The sequence below is a fragment of the Zalophus californianus genome, chromosome 11, assembly GCF_009762305.2.
Source record: "Zalophus californianus isolate mZalCal1 chromosome 11, mZalCal1.pri.v2, whole genome shotgun sequence".
Taxonomy (NCBI): domain Eukaryota; kingdom Metazoa; phylum Chordata; class Mammalia; order Carnivora; family Otariidae; genus Zalophus; species Zalophus californianus.
This window is the reverse complement of record NC_045605.1, coordinates 10,630,699-10,643,090: the sequence shown is the minus strand read 5'-3', so window position 1 is coordinate 10,643,090 and position 12,392 is coordinate 10,630,699. Positions and strand designations below refer to the sequence as shown.

The 12,392-nt window shown below is 46.8% G+C and overlaps 1 protein-coding gene across 14 annotated transcripts in view; it reads left to right on the top strand.

Moving 5' to 3' along the window:
* The window catches only part of TMPRSS5 (transmembrane serine protease 5), a 105,321-nt gene that overhangs the window by 17,938 nt on the left and 74,991 nt on the right, over positions 1–12,392 (top strand). For 3 of the 14 annotated variants that reach the window (XR_003517679.2, XR_004819444.1, XR_004819445.1), the window contains 3 exons: positions 1,983–2,114; positions 2,735–2,865; positions 3,532–3,652. The exons of the other annotated variants lie outside the window; for them this stretch is intronic. The gene's annotated coding sequence lies outside the window, so the exon portion shown is untranslated. The remainder of the gene's footprint in view (positions 1–1,982; positions 2,115–2,734; positions 2,866–3,531; positions 3,653–12,392) is intronic. 14 annotated transcript variants of the gene reach the window in all.

Below are 12,392 nucleotides of genomic sequence, written 5' to 3'. Positions count from 1 at the left end.
GAGGGCATGAATAAAAGAGTGAGGGAAGATTTACTGTTCCCACCGTTGGCAGTGGCCCTGTGTTTGCACAGTGGATCTGGGCGAGGAGGGGCTGGAGCAGGTGGCGACGGTGCTAGGACTCAGGGAGAAAGACTCTTGGCAGTCTTTCTGCAAGGACCCTGGGTGGAGATGCAGGCCAGGCTGTGAGGGGCTATCTAGGCCAACTCTCCAACCACCAGGGGCCAGAGTGTCCCCTCCCTGCTCCCACATTCTTGCCTGCGTGAACCCGGAGCAAGCAGCTTGGGTCCAAGAATCTCTACACCCTGGGGCACATGGTGGACCTAAAGGGTGTGCTGCCAATGAGGACCCCAAAAGAAAGGGCTCCAGGCTGGGCTCATTTGTCGTTCATGGCCCTGGTAATGAGAACAATCAAGAAATGACTTTTATCATGGCCTACCCCGGTCTGGGGCTTGGTGGGCCTGGGGCTGGGGCTGGGACTTGGAACCTTTCAGCTGAAAGCAGCCTTGGACAGGGTCCCATGTCACCCCCACATGCACGTCCAAGGCAATACAACCCATATCTTGGCAACACTGTACTGTTTCTGGGGTCAACAAAAGATGGACAATTTTTTTATATAGTCAATCCTAATGGGGTCAAAACTGGTGGTGGGAGGTAGCAGAAGAGAGCAAAGTCTGAGGGGCTGGAGTGGCCCCTGGGAAGTGAAATGATCCATATTGTGTGTCCCTGTGTGCCTGTGCGTGCCTGTGTGCATCTGTGTATGTCTGCATGTGTTTATATATTTGTGTGTATCTGTGTGGTCTGTGTGTGTATTTGTGTGTATACTTGTGTGTGAGGCTCTACAGAATTTCTCCCCTAACCCTGAAGACGTGGATCTAATTCTGGCCAGTTTCCATGTACAGGGCCTCCACCTTTAGCTACTCCCTCCCCAGTACACACACACACACACACACACACACACACACACACACACACACTCACACACCACCTCATCACTTTACCCTGGCAGGCATGATCATAAATTACTGGGAAGTAATCATTCATGGTCCTGGTAATGAGCACAATGACCATCACAATGGTCATATACAAGAAACAAAGACCTGTAGTTGCCTCTGTGTGTGTGTGTGTGTGTGTGTGTGTGTGTGTGTGTGTGTGTGTGTGTGTGTGGTCATTTCCCTACAGGGGCTTCTGAATCTTAAGTCAGCCTCTCAAGACTGCTTCTGCCTGGTCCACTTGAAGATTTTTGGGGCTTATCAAAAGGAATGAGATCTTGCCATTTGCAACGACGTGGATGGAACTGGAGGGTGTTATGCTGAGTGAAATAAGTCAATCAGAGAAAGACATGTATCATATGACCTCACTGATATGAGGAATTCTTAATCTCAGGAACAAACTGAGGGTTGCTGGAGTGGTCGGGGGTGGGAGGGATGGGGTGGCTGGGTGATGGACATTGGGGAAGATATGTGCTACGGTGAGCGCTGTGAATTGTGTAAGACTGTTGAATCACAGATCTGTACTTCTGAAACAAATAACGCAACATATGTTAAGAAAAAAGAAAAAGAAGAAGATAGCAGGAGAGGAAGAATGAAGGGGAGTAAGTCAGAGGGGGAGACGAACCAGGAGAGATGATGGACTCTGAAAAACAAACTGAGGTTTCTGGAGGGGAGGAGGGTGGGGGGATGGGTTAGCCTGGTGATGGGTATTGAGGAGGGCACGTTCTGCATGGAGCACTGGGTGTTATGAACAAACAATGAATCATGGAATAGTACACCAAAACAAATTATGTAATATATGGTGATTAACATAACAATAAAAAAATTAAAAAATATATCAACAACAACAACAAAAAAGATTTGTGGGGCTTAGGGCAGGAGTGTGGGTGGAAGGCCATATACCACCTGTCTAAAGAGTTAAAAGTAAGACATCAAACTAGCAAATAATTAAATTAAAAATGTCTTGCCATGACCAAATAAACCTTCTTAAAGATGTGGAAGACCAGATTCAAATCCTTGGATTCTTTCCTGGAGCATGGCGGGCCGGGGAGAGCCAGCATGCGGCCACGTTCCTTCCCACCTCCTGATCCAGCCCCTCCTACACAGAGCCTTGTGGACAGCCAGGTGGGCATTCCTCCTGCCTAGGGTTGTGCCCACCAGTGGGGTCTGCCCTCAGGGAAAGAGGCCTGTGCCTCAGAACCACTTGAATTCTGGGGTCTAGAAGGGGGCACATGGACTCTGAGTGGGCACATTACCTCAGCCCTGTGAGCTTCTCCCTTGAGGGAGGGAGTGGTCAAAAAGGGCCACGACAGCAGGGTCAGGCCTGGGGTGAGGCAAGTGAGGCGTGGCTCTCAGGATCACACAAGGATGGGGGGCTCCTGCCTCATCCAGTGCCGGCCCTACAGGACAGGGTCTTACAAAGTGAGCAGCCCAGAGCAGGGCCGGCTTCTCTTTCTGGTCTCTGTGGCACCTGAAATTTATTGCATCCCCTGAGTGAGACTGAGGTGAGATGGCAGAAGTAGACCCCCTCTCCCGTGTGCCCCCACTCCTCTAAAGCATGACAAAGCACCCCTGGCCACCTTCCAGGGACCGCCACGTCAGCCCAGCTCCTCTGGCAGTCCCTGCACTCACGCTCAGTGGAGAAGTGGAATGATCCTTTAGGAGTCCCACTCATGTGGCCACTCAGAAATGAACTGAGATAAGCACAGGGAAAAATTCTAGTGTACGAATGGATTGTATTCCAGAACTCTCTAACGGAACAGAATTCATTAAAATGAAGGTGAAAGAAGATAGCAGGAGGGGAAGAATGAAGGGGAGTAAGTCGGAGGGGGAGACGAACCATGAGAGACGATGGACTCTGAAAAACAAACTGAAGGTTCGAGAGGGGAGGGGGGTGGGGGGATGGGTTAGCCTGGTGATGGGTATTTTTCTTTTATAAAGATTTTATTTATTTATTTGAGAGAGAGAATGAGAGAGAGAGAGAGAGAGACCATGAGAGGGGGGAGGATCAGAGGGAGAAGCAGACTCCCCACTGAGCAGGGAGCCCGATGTGGGACTCGATCCCTAGACTCCAGGATCATGCCCTGAGCCGAAGGCAGTCGCTTAACCGACTGAGCCGCCCAGGCACCCCCTGGTGTTGGGTATTAAAGAGGGCACGTTCTGCATGGAGCACTGGTGTTATGCTCAAACAATGAATCATGGAACACTACATCAAAAACTGATGATGTAATGTGTAGTGATTAACATAACAATAAAAAATTTAAAGAAAAAAATGAAGGTGAGTCAAAGCTAATTAGAAAAATGGATGTGTAGGGTCAGGAAATGTCTGTGGGGGAGGAGCCAGGATACAATCCGTACGCAGTTAGGAGAGCTGGTATGGACAGATTGTCTTCTCGAATGCATGTGTTGAAGTCCCAACCCCCAGTGTGACCGTATTTGGAGACAGGGCCTTTGGGAGGTAGTAATTAAGGTTAAATGAGGTCTTCGCTGGTGTCCTTATAAGAAAAGGAAGAGACACCAGCGTTCTCTCTTTCCTCATAAGCACAGAGAAGAGGCCATATGAGGACGCAGTGGAAAGGTGGTCATCTGCAAGCCAGGAGGAGTGTTCTCACCAGAAACTGACCTTGATGGCACCCTGATCTTGGACTTCAGGCTTCAGAACTGTGAGAAATAGATTTCTGTTCTTTAAGCCATGCCGTCTGTGGTATTCTGTTAACGGCAGCCCTCGCCGATTCATATCAAACTAAATCACCGTAGAAGACACTCATAAAACAGTGTCTTGTATTTACAAGAGCAAGCTCAGGGTCTTGAGCCTGATGTGGAGCCTGTGGCTTGGGTATCTGTTGCACCATGTGTGGGAGGCATTTAGGGGAGGCCAGGTCGGTGGGGAGAGAAGAGTGCTGGTCCCAGGAGCCTGGAGTCTGGGTTCTGATCTGGTCTTTGTCGCTTGTTATTGAGCCCAGCTGTCTCTAGACTTTGCTGAGTTCCTCTTTTCTCCTCTATGTAATGGGACTAATAAAATATGTCCTGCATAACCCATGGAGTAGATGGGAAAACCAAGTCAAATTAAATAACAAGAAGGCTTTGGCGATTGCAGAGAGCTAGGCAAATGGAAAAGGTTATGGCTTCCAATCCATGTTGGCACATCTGCCAGTTGTCATGTTTATCTAGTCAAACCCCATTTACTGGATGTCTCCTTGGTGTCATGCCCCATTTAAGCCTGGAGCACCCAGAACTGAATAAAATAGCATTGTCTTCAAGGGGTTCACGATCTGGTTGCGGACAAGCACTCAAAACTCCTTATATTTGTTATTTGCTGAGAGAGCACAAATGGGAACTATTTTGAAAGACTTTGCTACAATTATTTTACAACCATTTATGGATAGATGCTTGTTGCCAGAAAGAACTGATGTGGTAAATGTAGAAATTTCCCACCTACTATCAGCATGTAAGGTTTTAAGAAAGCCAGTGGAGGCAAGTGATGTTTCGATCATAACCTCAGGAGTGTGGTTTCCATACCAACATATTTGTGCAGACTAGAAAGCCCAAAACAAAATGCTGCCTCTGATTCACAAGAAGGCAAGCCTTGGTTGAATCATGTTTTTAGTAGAAAAGACTAAGCCTCCCAGCCCCCACAGTGCCCTGCCTAATTGTCTGTCTTTATTATCTTGACAGAGCACATAACAGAATAGTCTGGAACATAGCTTAATCTGGAAGGTCTTGCACACTTCTAGGAGGTGGGCAGCGTGGCACGAGAGGCTGTGTTTAGTTTTGTGTCTGCCTTGTCGGGATGGTCACCATGAAGGATCCAGTCCTCCCCGATCTGTTCTGCTCACCTCTGCCTACCCCCTCCTCCCTCCCTGTGTCCTCCCTTCTCCCGTCTCCCCATCGGCCTTTCCTTCGTTTTTGTTACCTGCCTGTTGTGTGCCAGAATGTAGAGGTAAATATCTCACTATTTCAGCGGAAACTCCTAGTCAGACAGGGAGCTCAGAGATGTACACCAACCATTTCAGTACAGGACCCGGGGTAAGATGCTACGGGAGCATCGGATAAGGCATGAGCCTGGGTAAAGAGACTGTGCTTGAGTTGGGCCTTGACTGATGCATGTGGGAACTGAACTGGGCTGGGCGCGGGGAGATGGCTAGGAGGGGAAGACAGAACAAGAGCCTTTGGGACCGAGGGAACAGCAATACCTGATATTTCTTGGGCAACGGCAAATGGTTCTGTGCTAGTTGTTCTTCGATTGCAGACCCAGAACAGGGTCTGATACCAGTGACTATGTGGCAGCCAAGCCAAGGAGTCCTCACTTTGTCTCATGGGAAGTGGGGAGGGAGCCTCTGAGACTCCTGAAGTGGGAGAGAGTCACAGTCATATATGATGAGGGTATATGTGTCAAATGGAGAGATTATTCTGGAAGAGACATGCAGGTGGGCTTTGAGGGGCACTAACCATTAGTGTAAGGTTTCAAACTGCTTTAAAGATAAAAATCTTCATTTGGAGCTCTTAAATTTGTGGCACACAGCAGTGTTTTATTAGCATGCATTTATTTTATAATTCCAAATTGGCAATACCTACTTAATATGAAATCAATCAGTGTGAACAGTGATGTCATTTTGATGAGTATAAGAAGTTGAAGTCAGGGGCTATGCGTCAAATTACAGAGTTATATAAGTGAATATAACAGATCCAGTTTATTTCCGGATTTTGCTTTTGGCTGCATAGCGCCAAGGAATCCTGACTTATTCGGTGAGGTTGCTGGTAATAGCAATGGGTTTTGCACAGCTTGACTTTCAGTCTCAGGACACGCCTTAATTAAAAGAGGAAAACTGCATTCAGAGGCCTGTATAAAAATGAATTGATTTTGTAAGCTAGGTTAATGGGCTGGTGGTCCCCAAGTACCAAAACTGGGTATATAACACATTTTAATTATGGTTTAGATGGCTAAAATATGTTTTAAATGAGATTTAAATCAATTATTTGAGAAACCCCAAGCCACATATGGAAACTGAAGACATACGAGATTATTCCTCCTCTGAGTGAAGGGTATTAAGTGTCTTATTTGTGTTGGTCATTCACCGGGTGACAGCAGCTGGTCCTCCCATGGCCAAAGTTGCACAGTTAGGCTTACATTAATACACATTTCTTCAGTTGGATGTTGACAGGCACTTCTCTCAAAACTGGTTGAGCGGGAAGGTGGGGTGGGTACATTGGGTTTGTCTTTCCTTTGGACAGCATGTGACATCTGTATAATCTTGGTACTTGTCTCATCTGTGATTTGTGGGCATTGGGAGAACCCAAGCGAAATGTCAGTTTATCGAAAGACCTCATGTCCGTTTGGAAACTTCTACCCGTGTACACTTACGGAACTTCCCCGAAGCACAGAAGCCCCCCCAAAAGGAAACTGGTACCAGCTCCTTTTACTGAACACCTGCTGTGTACTAGGCACGTTTCATGCACCTTATGTGTATCGACACTCTTCACCTTTGTAACAATCCTATGAGATGATCACTATCATTATCCCCATTGAGGCACAAAGAGGTGAAGTGTCTTGCCCAAGGTCAGAGAGCTAGTAGGTGGCAGAGCTGGGCTTTGAATCCATAGTCTGTCCTTAGAGCCTGCATACCAGTCACTGTGCTGTCTTGTCCTCTTCAAGGTGAGAGTTTGCGTTAGACCCCTGAGCTCAAATACCTTTTAATTGGAATGAACATTGCATTTGTCTGACGCTTAACCAACTGAGCCACCCAGGCACCCCGAACAAAGTTTCTTCTCCTGATGTTCAGGATGGTCTTTTAGCAGAAATTGTTCAATATGCAGTATAGGTGGGGAAAGGGACTTAACATATGTGTGAACTTTGTTGAAATGTATTCTTTGGAGATGGGTTTGGGCCCTATCATGAAGCATCAGGTATCATGGAGTCAGGAAACTGTCCTAGGGGGTCGGTGAGCCAGGCAGCCTCTGTCTCCCTGTTAATTGCAGGATCCAAGATACCAAGTTACTGGGTGGGACAGACCCAGTACAGAAAGGGTGGTGGGATGCTGAGAATTTGGGTAAGGGGTGGTCCTGGCTCCCAGGTCCTCCTCAGGTCCACCCTTTTCTGGCATTGGTCCTTCCAAGTAAAGAGAAGCAGCCAATTAAGCCTCCACCAAAGGTAAGAGCTTGAGAAGCTTAAGAGGAGATTGTAATGAAAGTGAGTTGGCAAAGCGGCTAAATTGATAGGAAACAGCAGGGTGGGGACAGCCATTGCAAAACCAGTCTATTAAGACAAGGTCCTGAGAGGCCAGGCTGGATTTTCTAGAGAACAAATGCCAAGCTGAGCAGACTGAATAAATGAAGACACGTCAGTCAGGGCTGCATGCATTGGCAGGAGCAGCACACACTAGAAGCAGGTCATGGTCAGGGTGGCAGCTGACCTGTTGGCTGGGTCTCAAAGCTGAATTTGGAAAGAGTTTATTTTAGGATGAACAAAAGGAATCTCCCACTAGGAGAGCTTGTTATCTCTGGTGTTCACAGCAGAGAATGAAAATCACATCAAGGAAGGATTTAAATGAGTTCTTGGAGCATGGAGAGCAAAAGGACTAGTGAGGGGAATAGAGAAGTTCACGGGAGCTGCTTGACCTTGTGGGGTCACCACTGGGAAGTTCAGCAGCCTTCCCGGACTCCTGGTGGCCTTGCGCACCCAAGTGAGCATAAGTCATGATTGCCACGTGACCCTCGAGGGCCTCTGCTCAGGTTCCAGTGTTCTGTACCCATTCCCCGGGGTTAGTCTGAGCATTATGTTCAGAGATCTCATACCCCTGCTCACAGCCCACACACCTCCAGGTGTCAACTCCCAGAGAGTGTGCTGAGCTCAGCCCTCTCCATGAGCAAGGAGCTGGTTCCAACCTAACCGCGGCTCTGAGAATGAGTGTGTCGTCTCTTTCCATGTGGCCAGACCACTGCTCCTAGTTGAAAAGAGCAGGGAGGGAACCAGTGCTTTTGGGACACTTCCTTTGTATCAGGCGCTGAGCCAGGCGTATGAACTACACGGTTCAGTACCGGCTCCCTTCACTTGGTCCTCATGTTAAACCTCCACCACCTTATGATTTTTCCAGGTATACACTTCCCTGGCCCAGGTCTGTCTACAGTTCTCCAGTGTCCTCAGGATAACATCAGAACTCTTGAGTTGGGTACACACACTACAGCAAAATCCAGGTCCTCCCACTTCTCTAGTCTCACTTCCCTCACTCCATCTCTTGGAACCTTTTCGGTATGCAGCCACTTGCAGCTTTTGGTGTGTTCTGTCATGGCTGCCGTGCCCCTGCCACATGGGGCTCTCCCTTCATGACAGGAGGATGGGATTCGCAGGGGAACCACAGTCATCAGTGGTTCCTCTCAACCCTGGCTGTGTGTTAGACTCACCACAGCAATCACCCTAAAATTAATCATCCTAAAAAATAAAGATCACCCTAAAAATACCAGTGATGGGCCTATTTCAGAAATTCTGATTTCATTGCTCTGGGCTGGGGCTCAGATTTAAAACTTTTTTTGAAAGCTCCCCTATTGATTCTAATGTTGAGGATTGATAAACGATGTGATCAAAGCTGCTGAAGACTAAGTGAGCTGGTTTTGCATGTAGGCCTACCATTGAGGTAGGAGTAGAGGTGGAACTGTCTCAGAATTGACCAAGTCAATCCTGAACATTCTCGTCCCAGGTTAAGGGAATAAGGGACATAGCCTGGGGGAGGACAGCTCACTCTCCTGCTTCTACAATCTTGAGTTTATGTTGAAATCAGCACAGTGAAGCTCTGATCAGCTAGAAAACCAAGGTGGGGACCTACAATAATGCTAAGATAGGTCTGGATCTAGGATATTCTGGATCCCTCCACTCATTGAGGGGCTCAAGTTCATTGCCCTTACCACATGCAATGCTCCCCTCTCTATCTCCTTCTTCCACACTTCCACCCTAAGCCAGTGATGGAGATACACAGAGTCCTGTGACCAGGAGTGAGGCTTCCTCAGTCTTAGCTGCATGCAGGTGGGCTCATAGAGGGTGAATGTCTCACCTTGCCAAGTTCCAGGCATGTGTGTCTCTCTAATTCTACCTGGACTTTTCCCCACTAGGTCCAAGCAGAGACCTCCCTCAGCCTGTAGACCTGTGGTTCTTTAGCATGTATCAGAATCACCTGGAGGGATTGTTAAATGCAGTTTCTGATTCTGTAGGATGGGGTGGGGTGGATTTGAGAATTTGCATCTCTAACAAATTCCCAGGTGGTGCTGATGCTGCTGGTCCTGGCGGCACATTTTGAGAATTTCCGCTTTGAAGAACAGGTCCTTTCAGACTGGATTCTCTGGGTATTAACCCAACTTAGGGAGTATCAAACCCTGGCATACTCCTGGAAATCCAGGATATAAAGCTGTGCACTGCCCTCGCCTCACAGAAATCACCAGACCAAACATTTTCCAGCTTCCTCTAGCATCTCCTTTAACCACTACAAAATACAATCCTTGCCCTTCTGAATATTGACTATTTCTTTTCTCCTGCTTCTCAGCTTTTTCCTCTTTTCTGGCTCTCGTTTTCTATCTTTTCAAACATTCCAGGCTGTTTTATGACTTGGCTGTGCCATTGCATGTGCTGAAATCTGTGCCCGGGATTTCCTTCCCTTTTCTCTGTCTGGCTGTTTTATTAGCCTCTTTTGGTTAGAAGGAGTTGCTACTCAGTCGAATTACTTCATTTTATAGGGACTTTATTTTAAAGATCCCGAGAGAGGCTGAACAGATCTCAGGAAGAGCAGAAACAGGTGGGTGGTTCTGATTTCAAGGTGTCTGAAGGGACATCAGCAGCAGAAATTTGTGTGCGTTTCCTCTGATGTTTGGCCACTAAGTGACTCAGCAACTCGGTGTATCTACTTCTTATTCTTCTTTCTACCAACTAACATGCCTCCCCGATACTCTGTGTTTTTCATTCACTTTATAGCTTCTGTTTGCTCTTCCTCATCTTGTTCAGTTTCTGTTTCCTTATAACTTTGGCTTGAGCCATGGCTCATGTTCTCCCTCACTGAGATTCTTTCAAATAGGACCACTACCAGGGTGTTCAGTTTAACGCACTTCTAGAACACTGGAGGAGGGACCTCCAAAAATCTTCTTCATAAAAGCAATGAGAACACTGGCAGAAATAGTCAAAATCAACTATTCTAGAATTCTGGAATATAACTAAGATATACAACAATTTGAGGATAATTTACTCAAGAAGTGGCCAAATGTCAGCAAGAACACCATGTTTTTATAGTATTTTATCTTGTCCTATTCCCATCCCCCCTCTCCCCAGCACCACAGGAATCTCGGAAACCAGCAGCCTCACAACTATGTTTTCTGTGAAAACCAGCATCTTAGTAGCCACAGAAGAGGGCAGAATGGGTTCGGACTCTCCAAAATACCCTATGCCCAAAGAAGTGTTATTGTTTGAGTCATATGGAAGCTCCCTGGGAGAGAACCATTCTCAAGGCTTGTCTTTATTTGACCCAACTCAGGGTTCAGACCTGTGGGACACTATCAAGTCACCAACATTTACATAAATGGAGTCCCAGAAGGAGAGGAATGAGAGAAAGAGACAGAGAGAAAATCTAAAGGAATAATGGCTAAAAACAGATTTGACTAAAAACATTAATCTATCCATACACAAGTCTGACAAACTCCAAGAAGGACAATCTCCAAGAGAGTCACACCTAGATGCATTATAGTCAAATGATCAAAAGCCAAAGACAGAATCTTGAAAGCGGGAAGAGAGAAGTGACTCATCATTTACAAGGGATCTCCATGGGGTTAACGGCCGACTTCTCATGAGAACCCATGGAGGTCAGAAGGCAGTGGGATTCCACTTTCAGAGTCTTGAAAGAGAGATTGCCAGCCAAGAAGTTTATATCCAGCACAAGTATCCTTAAAAAAAAAAAAAATGAAGGTGAATTTAAGACATTTCCAATCATGTCTTCTTTTGACTTCTTCAGGTGCTTTAAAATATGATCTCTTTTAGCATTGACTCCACTCCAGTATTCTATACACTGCCACCTGCAGGGAGGATACATGAAGGACACACAGGTGGAGGAAGTTGGAAAGTCCCTTGTCTTGGATGGTTGAAGACTAACCTGAAAGAATATGATGTCACCACATCCATCAGAATCAAGAGAAGACATTGATAAGAAGGACCTGTTGGCATGGTGGAACCATTATCTCTAAAGCCGTTGGAGGAGATGGCCCAGCCTTACCCAGAGGATGGTGTGACATGTGGTATGGAGCTTGCAGAAAGCAGAGATGCCAATGGTGGGGGAGCATGGGTGACCCCACTGTCCTTGGGTGCTGTAGACTGAAGAGAGTACCATGGATGAACACAGATGGATGAGAGCTGACACATGAGCCCAAGGATTGGTGATGGACCTTTGGTAGGCTGAAGCCCCGAACTCATCTTGTGTCTGACAGAAGTGAATGTCACCAAAAGAAATACGACAATACCATCCTGATCACCTAACCTTCTGTAATCCCATGAAAGAAATACTGCATTGGCTAACAGAAGCAATCCTCTTACCAGGCTGCCCTCCTGGAACCAGGACCCACCTATGAGGGCCTGTGACAACCTCATTGCTCTGAGTCTAGAGCTGTCAGGGAATCTGTTAATCCCACATATGAGGTAGAAGGTCTGTGAGGTCCCCAAAGGGAAGAAACAGAGAACAGGGCTTTTGCCAGTCCTAGTCCAGGCTTGGGGTGCTCCATCTAGATGATACTGCTAGCCTCCCTCACCACAGGTCGTAGGCATGAGAGAGGAAGTACTGGCCCCTTGAGGTGTGAGGCCCAACCAAGACAGGAGCCTGCTCGCTCTGATCTTAGGGTGCTACTGTTCTCAAATTCACTTCTCCCTGCTAGCCACCTTGATGGTTAAGTGTTTCTTGGTTTAAACAATTTCAGAGAGGGAATCTGGTTGTCCTAGCTAATCACTTTTGCTCTATCCCAGTAGTACTCAGAGTATGGTCTGAGGACCTCTTGGGTCTGAGACTCCTTCAGGGGATCTGTATGGTTAAAACTCTTCATGATAATACTAAGATTTCATTCACCCTTTCCGTAGTGTTGACGCTTCAAAAACAGTGGTGGCTAAAACTGCTGGTGCCTTGGCACAGGTCAAGACAATGCCACCAAACTGTTGTAGTGGTTTCTCACCATATTTTTCACTACCATGTAGTCACATTTGAAAAAAAAAATCCAGTTTCACTAAAGAGTATCTTTGATGAAGAGTAGAGTACTAATTTTATTAAATTTTGACTTTTGAGACAAGATATGTATGTCTTTTTTAAGTATGTGTGGAGCACCCGTAGTGCCCTTCTGCTGCACACTGAAAGACAGCGGGGGTGTTTAGGAAAAACACTTGTATGACTGAGTTGC